The sequence below is a fragment of the Natator depressus genome, chromosome 3 (genome assembly GCF_965152275.1).
Source record: "Natator depressus isolate rNatDep1 chromosome 3, rNatDep2.hap1, whole genome shotgun sequence".
Taxonomy (NCBI): Eukaryota; Metazoa; Chordata; order Testudines; family Cheloniidae; genus Natator; species Natator depressus.
Genome location: NC_134236.1, coordinates 27,656,264 through 27,669,115, shown reverse-complemented (window position 1 = coordinate 27,669,115; position 12,852 = coordinate 27,656,264).

Here is a 12,852-nt window from a genome sequence, read left to right as displayed (position 1 = left end):
GCAATTCCAAAAATTAGCCTATTGGGCAGGAGCTAGTAAATTAGACACAAACTCATGATAAAAACTTGAAGGTGATTTGTATATTCATCGCCATGTTCCTTACAATATTTTGAGTTTCCATCAGAGAACAACAGGTGAGAAACGGCATTAATATAAGTAAGCCACAAATTTACATGGGAGGGACGGGGGGGTGCAGTCACAAAATATGGATCTGGGTTAGGGTTCAGATTTTGATCCCCCCACCCCTAAATTCCAGGGTATTCAGATTTGGATCTCGTTCAGCCCACTAAAGGGATCAATAGGACCTACTCACAAAATCAGGATTCTATTTCACAATCAGATTTAAAGCACTGCAAAGCCATAATTTACGTTCTATCTTGGGCTCATCTTTAATAAATTACAAGAGACTTATTTCCTGAGCCATTTTAGTCACTCTGAGGCAAAGGCTGCTCTCACTGACTTGTGCTAGCTGTGCTGTATACGTTATTCAGGACAGTTTAAGTCCAATATATTCTCTAAGAAGAGTTTAGGTTTCCATGTACTTTTTTTTAAACCAAATCAGTCCACAGGGTTTACCTACTTTTCTGCATAATACTAAAGTAATATAACGGTTGATGTTTATGCAACACTGTACATGTTCAAAATACTTTTCAAACATTTGCAACTTTGGCTAATTAGTCTTTACAGACCCCTATAACTATCCCCATTTTACCCATCTGGGAATTGAAACAGAGAGGTGAAACGACATTCCAAGCCCCTCCCCTGAGGCAGTGGCAGAGCTGAGATTACTATTCACAATTCCAGACACCCAGCCCTGTACTAATTCCTCCAGATTATGATGTCTTTTATGTCCTGTATTTGGCAATAGCTGAGAGATCCCAATGGTCTAGATTATATTTGCTCACAGTGAAATCTGCAGGAGAGGAGCCAGGAGGAGGACATTTCATTTGAATTCTTTGTTTATTCTTATTTTTTTTTAGCACCTAACACTGTAGTGTCTACCAGTTGGTAGGCAGAATGCCCTGTCCTTTGCCCCCCTCAAGTAAAAAGCCCCCCAAACTTCTAGATCCTGGTTAGAATGTGACTCCTCTCCTTCAGACCTTCCTGTGGCCCAACCCATTCCTATGTGCAGAATCCTGGGCCCCATAGAGGGTGACTGATGACTGAACTAGAGAGGGCTTTCTTATTTGTCAATAAGACATGGCAATCATTCTTGTTGTACATTATCAGTGGCCGAGTGAAAAGTAAAAGACTAGCAGTTAATTGCTATTCATCAAGTTCCGTAATCATTCATTAGGACCCACCCCACCTAAGCCATTATCCATTTATCCTGGGTATTTACCTTATTCAAGTAAACCAAACATTTTCATATATGTAATGGCACACATATATGTACACAGACACACACGTACTTCACAAACACACAAACTTATATAATAGGGAGAGCTGGTAAGGTTGCCTGACACTTCCCATAATAAGACCCAATTTTCGGTTGCTTATTACTTTGCCAAACTATAACTATTGGGGCTGAAAATGTGCATGCCAAATATCTGTCTCAGGCTGCAGTTTTCTGAAAATGTGCATCCAAACCAGCCCAGCCATTTCTGAGGACAAAGCTAAGGAAATATATGTTGTTTGGCTCATGTTAAAAAAAAAATCTTGAGACTTTTTTTGAGCTGCTGTAGTGCCCCCAGGCTTTGGGGGAAGGGCTAGACATTCGGCAGGGTTTTGGCTGACCGAGTGAAAATCCACTCAAATCTGGACAAGTTATAAATCTTTGAAAAACTACAGACTCAGACTTGTTCAAGTTTAGCAGCTAAAAATCGCTGAAGAATCCATAGGCCCCGAGTCCATGGGTGCTCTGGGGCTGAAGCACCCACAGGGAAAAAGATAGTGGGTGCTCAGCACCCACTGGCGGGCCCCGCCCATCAGCTCCTCCCCCTCCCCCCAGTTTCCCCTTGCCCACTGCTGATCAGCTGTTATGTGGCAGACAGGAGACGCTGGGTGGAGTGAGAGAAGGGGGGCAGGAAGAGGTGGAGCAAGGGCGGAGTGCGCTCAGGAGAGGGGGCAGAGCTAGGCAGGAAGATGCAGGGCAGGTTGGGGCCTTGGGGGAAGGGGTGGATTGGAGGTGAGGCCTGGGGCGGAGCGGGAATCAAGCACCCCCCGTGGAAATCAGAAAGTCGGCGGCTGTGGAAGAATCCGTCCTAACTGAGGTTTTAACAGCTCCTGGTGCTGACCAAAGCAACTGAGCATGCTCCATCCCCTCACTGCACCTACGTGTGACTGCACTACACGTGAACCATCCCCACAGAGAGGCAGAGCGTGCTCCAGCCCTGTGCTATCGGGGCTCAGAAAGCTTTTCCTGCTCGTTGCTGCTCTGGGCTTGGTTGGGGCTGGGACCTGGGTACTGAGAGCAGGAAGCCGGTCTCTGTAGTGCTTTCACTGACTGGCGTGTGGTTGGCACCCAGGCCGGGTGGAAGGAGAATCTGTCTGGTTCGAATGTACAGAAGACAAAAGCCATGTGGGAGGGAAAGACAAGGATTGGGAGAAGGAGTCTGATGAAACTGTGACTGGAGTGTGGGAAAGAAACTGGGATTGGGAGTTTGAGGTGGGGAGACTGGAGCTGGTTGGGCAATGAAACTGGAAGCTGGAGAGGAACCTGGGGTTGGGAGCCAGGGGTGACCAAGACTGGGAGATGATGAGGGAAACAACAGAGGGACTGGGAGCCAGTTGGGTGGGAGGTAACACACAGATTGGGAACGAGGGGGAGACTGGGACTGGCTAGACCAGGAGACTGGGACTAGGAACTTGTGCGGGGAATGAGCCAAAGGGGAGGAGAGAGTGATCAGAAAAGCGGCTGTGCAGCCTTCATTTGGTCTCCTTGTATGTATGCATTATGATACAAACTTTACTGGCATAATCACACACAATTTTTTCCTCAGGTTCTTTGGTTTATAGAGAACACAAAAAGGACCAGCTCTGGGAACGAATCAAGGTTGTATAGTATAGCCCATGTGTCTATAGGACTTCTGCTTCATATGGTGCAGAAGTTGGAAGGTGTGTACTATTTGTGGATCTGAGAAAGGCAGGTCTGGCCCCACACAAAACTATAGGCCATCCCCTCAGCTAAGGGGGCGGAACCACTAAACTCAGGTCACAAGTGAGTATGTGGGGCAACAAAATGAAAAACAGAAATGGGAGAGAGGTCAAAGGTTGAAAATGAGGGAACCAGAAGGGGATACAGCGAACAGAGAACCCCAGACAACACCCACTGCTCCTCAAAGATGTTAACAGAGTCAGTGGACACGGCTCAGGGGAACTCTGCCTGGAGACATGACTGAAAAAGGGAATGGATTTAGGCCTTCCAGCTGCAGAGCACCTCCCCCCAAACCAGCTTTCTCCTCCTGGTATGATGGATAGCTTCATGGGCAGTGGGTGAATCCCTCCTTCGGGGAGGTTAGCCTGCCCCCCCCGCCCCTTCCACTTGAGGCCCTTCCCCCTCACCGGAACCCCAAGTGCCCCCCCCCCGCAGCTGGAGGCGCCCCAGCCCACCGCTCTGAGCACCAGGCCAGCCCCAGCTCTGGGCCTAGACGCTGGCCCAACCCTGCCATGCCGGCTTCAAATAGAGGGGGAGGGAGGGCTGGTCCTTAGTTGGCGGGGCGGGGGGACATGGGCTGGACCTAGGGCTGCCAACCCTCCCAGTTTGGCTGGGAGTCTCAGGCCCTATCTCCCATGAGGGTACTTAAACATCAGAACAATTTACCAAAAGTTGAGGTGGATTCTCCATCACCAACAATTTTTAAATCAAGGTTGTATGCTTTTCTAAAAGATATGATTTAGGAATTATTTTGGGGAAGTTTTATGGCCTGTGTCAAGTCAGACTAGATGGCCACAATGATCCCTTCTAGTCTCGGAATCTATGAATCTGTAACATGGATTATGGAGGAAGGGAAGAGATGAGGAAATTGAGAGCAAGAACTTTCTCCACCCTCAATTAACGGGTGGGAGAGGAGAAGCAGAATGTTTAACAAAGGGAGACGTTCTTCTAAGTGTTTGCCAAGAGTTTGAGTGAAACACAGGTTAACAAAACAAACAAATAAATAAATAAACCACCTATTCAGTTGCTCAGGTTTCACTCTCTTGTGACATCCTAATTGTTATTGTCTGGTTTTCCTGTATTCCCAACGGCAAAATCAAGCAGTTTTCCAACAGTGTCATTGATTTACAGCAGGTAAGGATCTGACCCTATGTTTCTAATGGAAAAAGCCAAGGGAGACTTTGCTGTTCTCTTTTAAGGTGGAAATGGCACCAGACACAGAGTACTAGCTTATCAGACCATAAAGGCTGAAGTACCATTTCTGGTATACCCATTAGTGGTTGGGAACTACTGCCAATACCATCTTGACTACAGCCTGACCTGTACATTGGGTAAAATTCTTGCCGCACTGAAGTAAATAGCAAAGGTCCCATTTACTGCAATTGGGTCAAGATTGCATCCATCGTTTTCATCAGCTGAACAGAGCCAAAGAAAGCATATTTTCTCATTGCTGTGGAATATATAGTTTCAAAAATTTCCATTAGATGCACTTTCAGCAATGTAAAGATTGGCTTTAACTGTTAGTAGTACATTTAGGGTTGTTGTACTGTATGAATAACATTTCCTAATTAGTATTTGCATTGGAAATTAAAATACAAACAGGCAGAAAAGCAATTGCATTTCCTTGCTAATCAATGTTCTAAAAATGAATTATGCAAATGAGCCTCAAAAGGTTTTCTAAGCTCTTTCAAAGTATTCTTTATGGTTTTTAATGAGAACATTTTTAGAGACCTGTATTCTTCTACTGCATCAAAAGTGATGATATTTTAAAATAATACAGTATATAGTTTCTTCACAATAAATAGTATATTCTGAGTGTGTAATATGTATATGATAGATAGACTGAAATAAAGCATTAAAATAATGTTATTTAGGTTTTAAAATCAAGAACTCAAGTTAGGAAATACCAGAATTAAGGTTGATTATGCACTGAGGGACAGAGAGATTAAGGTCAGAAGTATCCACTAATTTTGGCTGCCCAATCTGAGTAATTTAGGACCTGATATTTCAGAATACTCACTATTGTACAGAACTTGATGTGTTCAGAGACCTGCTCCCATTGGTTTCAGCTGCAGCTGTGAGTGCTCAATGGCCACCTGTGAAAAGCTTGGTTTAAGTGACTTGCCCAGTATAATATATTACCTCTGTGGCAGAGGAAGGGATAGACTCAGTCCCGTGTCTCATTAACTATATAGCTGCCAATGGTGGAATCCCCCTTGGTGCACCAAAGGAGAGTCCTTCTGGACTACAGTCAGAGGGACAGGGTGAAACCCGTGATTCTCGGCCCAGCTCTGAAGGCAGCGCAGAAGTAAGGGTAGTAATACTGTGACCCTCTTCTGATTTATTGATTAACTTCATTACTATCAATTTCCCCTTTCTTTCATTTGTTTTATAGCTGCTTTCCCTTCTTAAACAGGTTGGATTTTTTTTTTTTAAAGCAGCACAGCCTTCTTCCTCAATTGTGGGATTCTGGTGTTTTGTACATCTAGTAAGGTGTTCTTAAATAATTCCCAATTACAATCCACATTTTTCTGATTCAATTCTTCCTTCCTTCATGTTGGCTCATAATTGTTTTCAGCTTTGTGCAGTTGGCCCTATTAAAGTACTAAGTATACATATTACTGGTCTGGATTTTATTCTGCTTGCACATTATTAATGTGATCAAGCCATGATCATTTGTACCTAAGCTACCATTAATTTTTAAGTATGTAATCAGTTCTTCTTTATCTGCTAGGACAAGGTCTAATAAAGAATTCCCCCATATTGGCTGAACACTTCTTGAGTTAGGAAATTGTCCGCTATAAGGCTTAGAATTTCAAAAGAATACACTATGCCTGTAATGATACACCCAAGAAGTTGGATTAAAGATGCTTTTGAAGCATAAAATAATAAATTATATGTACTTAAATCAGAACATTGTTATTTTAGTGTATTTTAACCTAATACCTAATATAAAACAGTCTTAATTTTTTTTTAATATAAACTGTAGTGGAAATAGAGTTATTAGATTGACAGCTGGAGATAAAAAAGTGTTTTATTTACGCACAAAATAATGTAATATGAAAAGGCCAAGTTAAAACCCTAGAAAAGTGGTCTTGATGATATATAATCTACAGTGAAAGACTCAAAAATATAGCTTCTGTGTGATGAACTGTAAGAATACGGTAAAAATAAGTAAGTTTTCATTATGTTTAATTCATGGGAGGCTCAAATAAATATGCAAATAGAAGGCTCTTTCTAAATTAAATAGTGTAAATAGACTAGAACTATATACAGTGTATATAATTACTGCACACAGCTTTATTTTTATTTTTGGCTAACAAGAGTGATAGAAGCTTTATATGAGATTTATAATTACTGTATGACAAAAAGCAACATTAGTGTCTGAAGGGAAAATAGTGTTTAGATCCTTTGTCTTGTCTTCAATCTCTAATTCTAGTAATATGAAGACAGTGTATTTAATAAGGTCTTTTGTGTTTAGCAGTTCTTATAGCAAAAATATAAACAAGATAAGTGACATTTTATAACCATATATGCTATTTCTTGCACTGTGTATGCTCGACGATAATTTCTACTTAATCCGAGTAATAAATTATTGGAGGCAGAAGATTTTATGTTCAGACTTAATTAGCATCCATTTCCAGATTGTCCTCAGGTATTTTACGCTCCAAAAATACAGCTGAAGTGTACAGATAAATCCTCTCTCTCACTCCTCCTATGAGGAAAAAAGGACACTGAGGAGGATGTGTGTTAGTAGCTTAACCCTCTCCACACCTCTTATTTTGTTGTTTGAATATTTGCAAACTCTAACAATAGAGTGCTTTGGGTGCCCTTGACAATCCTTTAAAAAATTCTAAACAAATAAATAGACCCATCAATGCCACAGATCAAATTAATTATAATAAACACCTAGGTCTTTTCATCAGTACATTGAATACTGCTGTACAAAATATAAATATAATAGACATTAATCAACTGTCCTAAGAGTGCCCATACATGTTCCCAAAGTTCCTCACCACCATGTACTGTACCCAGCACCTATTTTGTCACAGGCACAGGAGATAAGGGAAGTCTACCTTGAAGTCTGTCAAACTCACGCCATAACGATCTTGGGGTTCCTTAAAAAACAAACTGGTGAATAAGAAATGAATAAAACTTCAATAAAACAAACTGGACAGCTTCTCTAGTGAGCTGCTACATGCACCCATGTGGTGTTCCCAATCCCTGTCTCCAGGGCACATCTCTAAATTCCTATGTTCATAATATTATCACTTATCAGGGAGCATCTCTAAATTAAAACCTTCTACAAACATATCTCTACAGGAAGTAAATTATAAATGTCTAGGATGCTAATAGAAAACACTCTGCTAGACAACCCCTCTTGCTCATCTCAGTGTGGCTTGCAGAAATCAAGTAAAACATTATGGCTGTTTCTCAATCAAAAAAGGGTTTTAACCAGCTCAAGTGTGTGTAACATGTTCCTATATGTTGTAAAGAGGCTGGATAAGACACATCTTTTACTGCTGGTTCCTAGTTGAAGAGAGATCTTCCATAGCATTTTTAAAAATTCATATCTTTTCTCTGAGATTTTGCTGTAGCAACAACTCTTATTACATTTCCAAGATAAATTGGAGGTTTTTAATTACACCTTAATGCTTTCCCCTACACCTTTGCCAACACCTTTCACTGTATATAACATTTAAATACTTAAAATTTGCATGCTGCTTTAATGCTTCAAAGTGTCAAATTTTCATTGTTACCAACTTTCACAATTTCATTGCAAGTGTCACAACATTTGGAGTGATTAGATGAGAATCTCTACTTCCATTAAAAAAATTCTAGCACCTATGGGTTGCAGGAAAAAGCTTGAAAATGTAACCCCAGCTGCATTTTTCTTTTAAGTTCATGCTTTATTAACCAACCTAATGATTTGGGGGAATTCAGACCCCTTTTTTGAACACTGGGGTTTGGCAACACTGGTTTAATTCAGTTGATTTTCTACAAAAAGTCAAGGTACTTTTTTCTACCTGAGCAGCTAGCCAAAGTTCTGGGCCCTATGAGTGTTCCAGCTGAGAGGAAAAATTGACGATGGAGTCTCATATTTTCTTTGATACAGTCTTGTTTAGTTACAAGGAATGAGGTACAAAATCCTACTTCTCCAAACACAGGAGGTACCAAAACCAGAAGACAGCTTCCTTAGTCACAGCACCAAATTCATTCAGGCTGCATGTGTCTAGTTTTCTTTTGATTCTTTCTCTTGCTTCTCCTTCCCCATAGTGCTTCATCTTGTCCTGTATGTGTCTCTCTCTCTGGAGTGTTGTATGTGTGTGCATGCACGTGCGCACACACACACACAGTTCAACCCATCAAAGTTCTAGCCCCTGCATTTGAAACCCGTTGGCAACATGCTTTAGCTTCTGCTCATCTTCTTCCATGTGCCTGTGCTTATGGATGCTACTGCCTCCTTACAGTGGCTTCTTTACATTTATTCAGAATGGAAGATGGTGGCCGTGCCCTGTCCCATCACAAGGTTCAGCCAAACCCATAACAGTATTTTTTATAGCAACTTCTGTGTAAGAATCATACAACACTTTATATACATTAATAAATTAAATTGCACAGCTCCCCTTTGTGAAAAGTAGAGTGGGGATAATAATACATACAGATGGGGAAACAGAGGCACAGTGAAGTTAAGTAACTTGCCCAGTCACTCAGCAAGTCTGTGTCGGGCTAAGAACTCAGATTTCTAAACTCCCAATGCTGAACTTCACTTGTAAAATCATCCTTCCTTTCCTTTAATTTAAAAAGATTAACTATTTTTAAAAGGCCTTTGTACTCCCATGTATCATCAAGTGTGACTGATAAAGATGTTGCCACATTGGGAATATGTGGAAAGACAATTTTTTCTTCATTTTTTTTCAATTAATGTTGATTTGGTGAAAAATGCCAAACTGATGGTACCGGAAACTGAAGCCCTGTATCTATCCACAGAATGTACATACACCACAGTAGTAGAACTCTGCCACTGTACCACAATAGTGTCTTGGAAGGAACATGTCTAGCATTGAATTACTTGTTCACTCATTCTCAGGCGTTTTAATCTTTGCTTGAGGCTCAGCCAGCAATTATGTCAATTTAGTCTTTATCTATTCTTTATTCTTTTTGTTATTTATTCATAGATTCATATATTTAAAAGGCCAGAAGAGGCCATTATGGTCATCTAGATTGACCTCCTGCATCTCATAGATGACAGAGTCTTTTCCAGTAATATCTGAAGTAAGCCCATAATTTCTGTTTTGAGTTAGAGCATATCTTTTAGAAAGACATCCAGTACTGATTTAAAGACCTCAAGTGATGGAGAAGCTATGTAATCTACCATGTTCAATTTGTATTCCTGTAGCACCCATTAAAAAGAGACACATAGTCTCTGCCATGAAGAGATTACAATGCAAGGTCTCAAGCTGATCTGGACTGGTGGACCCCTATTTTCATGCAGAAAAACTTCAGGATCAGGTCTTTGTAGATGAGCAAAATTAAAAGGAGGAAGACAGGGTTATGATCAAAATATTAACATTTTAATATACACCATATTCAAAGAGATTTCAACCTACCCATTATTATTGCTAATTTCTTGTAAATTAACAATTTCTTCTTGGTGTCTCAAGTGGAGATTTGAAGAAGATGGTAGTAGTAGTCTTCTTTGTGAGTTTACATTTCATGCACATGGGGATACGTAAGAGAAGGGGTAAAGATAGTTGTGAGGGAAATGGTCAGATAGGCAGTCCGGGCTGGCATCCTTGATAGAAGGGACGAGACAGGGAGTGACCTGGTAAGAGGTAAGAGATAAATAAGCAAGGACAGAGCTCTGAAAAGCCTTGAACACAAGGACAACTAGCTTGAATTAGAAATGCAGGAAAATGGGAACCTGTGTAGGGATTTGAAATATGACAATGCCAGGATGACAAGCAAGTTAGATGGTCTTAGGAACTGTAGTCAAAAATACCAGTGATCAGGTGAGGGTAGTTTTTTAATCCTCCAACCTAATTTAATTACTGGAATTAAGTATAATCCAAAGAAGTGCTGTCCTTCCAGGTTTTGGAAAAGGGATAAAAAAAGCCAACCTTCTGAGTTCATACAGCCACATGATAGGTATTTTGTAAAAGAGCCAAAAAAAATCTCTCCACCCTGTGATACAATGCAAATGACAACATAAGGGGAGCCAGGAACTTAAGTGGGTAAAAAAGCTGCATAACATCATATGGAATAATACATATAAAATGATATAATATAGCGCAAATGAATTACAAGCTATCATCTAATCAGTTATATAAGAGAACAAAGCATCCAGCTCACTAGGCAGCTGGTAACATACAGGTTTGTAAACAACATCAATATAACTGCCAGGGTGAATTCTACCTTGGTTCACAACAATCCGCCAGTTTCCCTGTGCCCAATTATAGCTTTATTACAAACATATTTTTTCTTAAGGCATAGTTCATGTGGGCATTGGATTCTAGAGAATTGCTGCTATCTCAGGCAATTTAAAATGCTTAGGTTATAGTTAACACAGGCTTCAGGAGCTGAAAAAAGCAATTTTGATTGTTTCCATTTCCTAAATGAAAAGACTGTATTGAAATATCCCATTTGATGGCTTTTGTGCATCTCTTGTCCTCTGCCTTTATAATGTAAATTATTTATTTGATGAATACATTTAGCAAAAGAGCTCAGTAAGATTATCAGAGCAATTCTCACATGAGCATGGGCAGATTGAAAATGAACCCTCCCAAGAGCCCTGCTACTGATGTCTGTGGCCCTTTTGTAAAACCAGATATCATGCTGGTGTTATACATTCCTTACTAATCTTGCAGTGATTTTTGGTTTAAAGCAATTAAGTTTCTTTTGACTAGAGCTTATGACTCTGTAGTAATTAATAATCTATGATCTCTTAAGGACATTATGTTGATAAATATTGCTTCCCATTAGTGACCTTTTATAACCCATCCCTTTGCTAAGTTATTCCTGCTAGCGCATTTCCTCTAGCTTGGGGGGATGGGAGCAAGTCAATCATGAGCTTTCTCTGCAGCTAATGACAATGAATCTCCTTGATAATCTGGGCTGCTTCTACTGCCAGAGTGCAGAATGTATCTTACAAGTGGAAGGAAATTTCATATTCACTGATGTGACTAAAATCAATGCTGCTTATTTAGCCCTCATTTTTTCTTTAAGGTTTGCATAGAAAACCAACAATAGTTAAGCATAATAATAATTTAAATCACTTATAAGGAAGCAGCATCTTTCAGGTTTCAAGTGAAAGGATTTAGAGGTACACAGACTCTCTGAGTCATGGATTCTACATCAGGTAAATTATTGAAGGCTTGCTATTGGTCCCATTGAACTCAGTGACAACCTCCCATTAGCATCAATGGAAGTAGGACCAGCCTTTTAAAAGCCTTCATCCAAATTCATCCCAGGTGTAACTCCACTAAATTTGGATGAATTTCATCCCTTATGAGCCAGGGTCACCCAGGTAAGTAGTTACAGTAGCATCTGAATGCTGGTTATGTGGCTAGCAGAGATAAATAAATACATACATATGTGTCACTGTCCTGTAGATAAAAAATAAAAATAAACTTTGCTATGGCACAAACACTAGAAAAATTCCAGATGTGTCCCATTGTACCAAGGGCTAGATCCTGCCACTCTTATTTGGAGGGAAGGGGGGAGGCACTCAAAGAATAGGATACTATTCAATATGAATAAGGGCAGCAGAACCTGGCTCTAGATGAAGTACAGTAGTGTATACAGCAGCCCATAACTCTTGCAATGCTACATTGATTTCAATTTAAACTTTTTGTGTCAAAGATAAAATTAATTACAGGTTAGATCAACGTTATTCAGAAACCATGACTTGTAATTGCACTAATTTCATGTTTGCCAATCTGCTTTTTTGATTTTAAAAGTATCTCTAATTTGAGATCAATTTGTGACATGCTCATAAATTGTATATTTATAGAAAAGATTTCCAGTTTTTCAGGAAAATGAGTTAGAATTGAAGGTAGCCATCAACATTCATAGAAAGTAACTGTAGTTGTAGACTGCCTTGTAAAATCCTTTAATGATGTAGTCTATCCCTAACCTTCCCACCTCCCCTTCCATTTCAGGTCTGTATCCATTTCTTCTATGTATCAGCTAGCTGGGGCAATCTTGACCCTGATTATTTAAATGTTGCATCAATTATTTGTCCAGTTTTCTTATGGCTCCTATTGACTTCATGGGAGCTGGCTTGCTCTGAAGATCAGCCCCTGCACGACAGCCACTCACATTTAACTTTAACCCTATCCATTATACTGAAGATGTTATGAATCAGCAATTTGAAGAAGAGGACATATCATCTAGTGGTTAGTGCAGAGGACTAGGCATACTGTGGCCAGTAATGCCACTGACTCACTGTGTAATGCTGCTCTGTGTAATTTCTCTGCTCTTGGTGGCAGTACATCCATGAATATGAAATGGATAGAATAATATTTACCTGGCTCAGAGCTCTGTTAATAGGTTTAATTAATGTTTGTAAACTGCCCCGGCATGCTCAGATGACAGGCACTATGCAAAGGCAAAGTATTATTATTTTTCAACATCAAAAATAAAACCTGAAAAACATGCATGAAGGTGTTCATCACAGAATCACAGAAATGTAGGGCTGGAAGGGCCCTCAAGAAGTCATCAGGTCCAGCCCCATGTGCTGGCACAGGACCAAG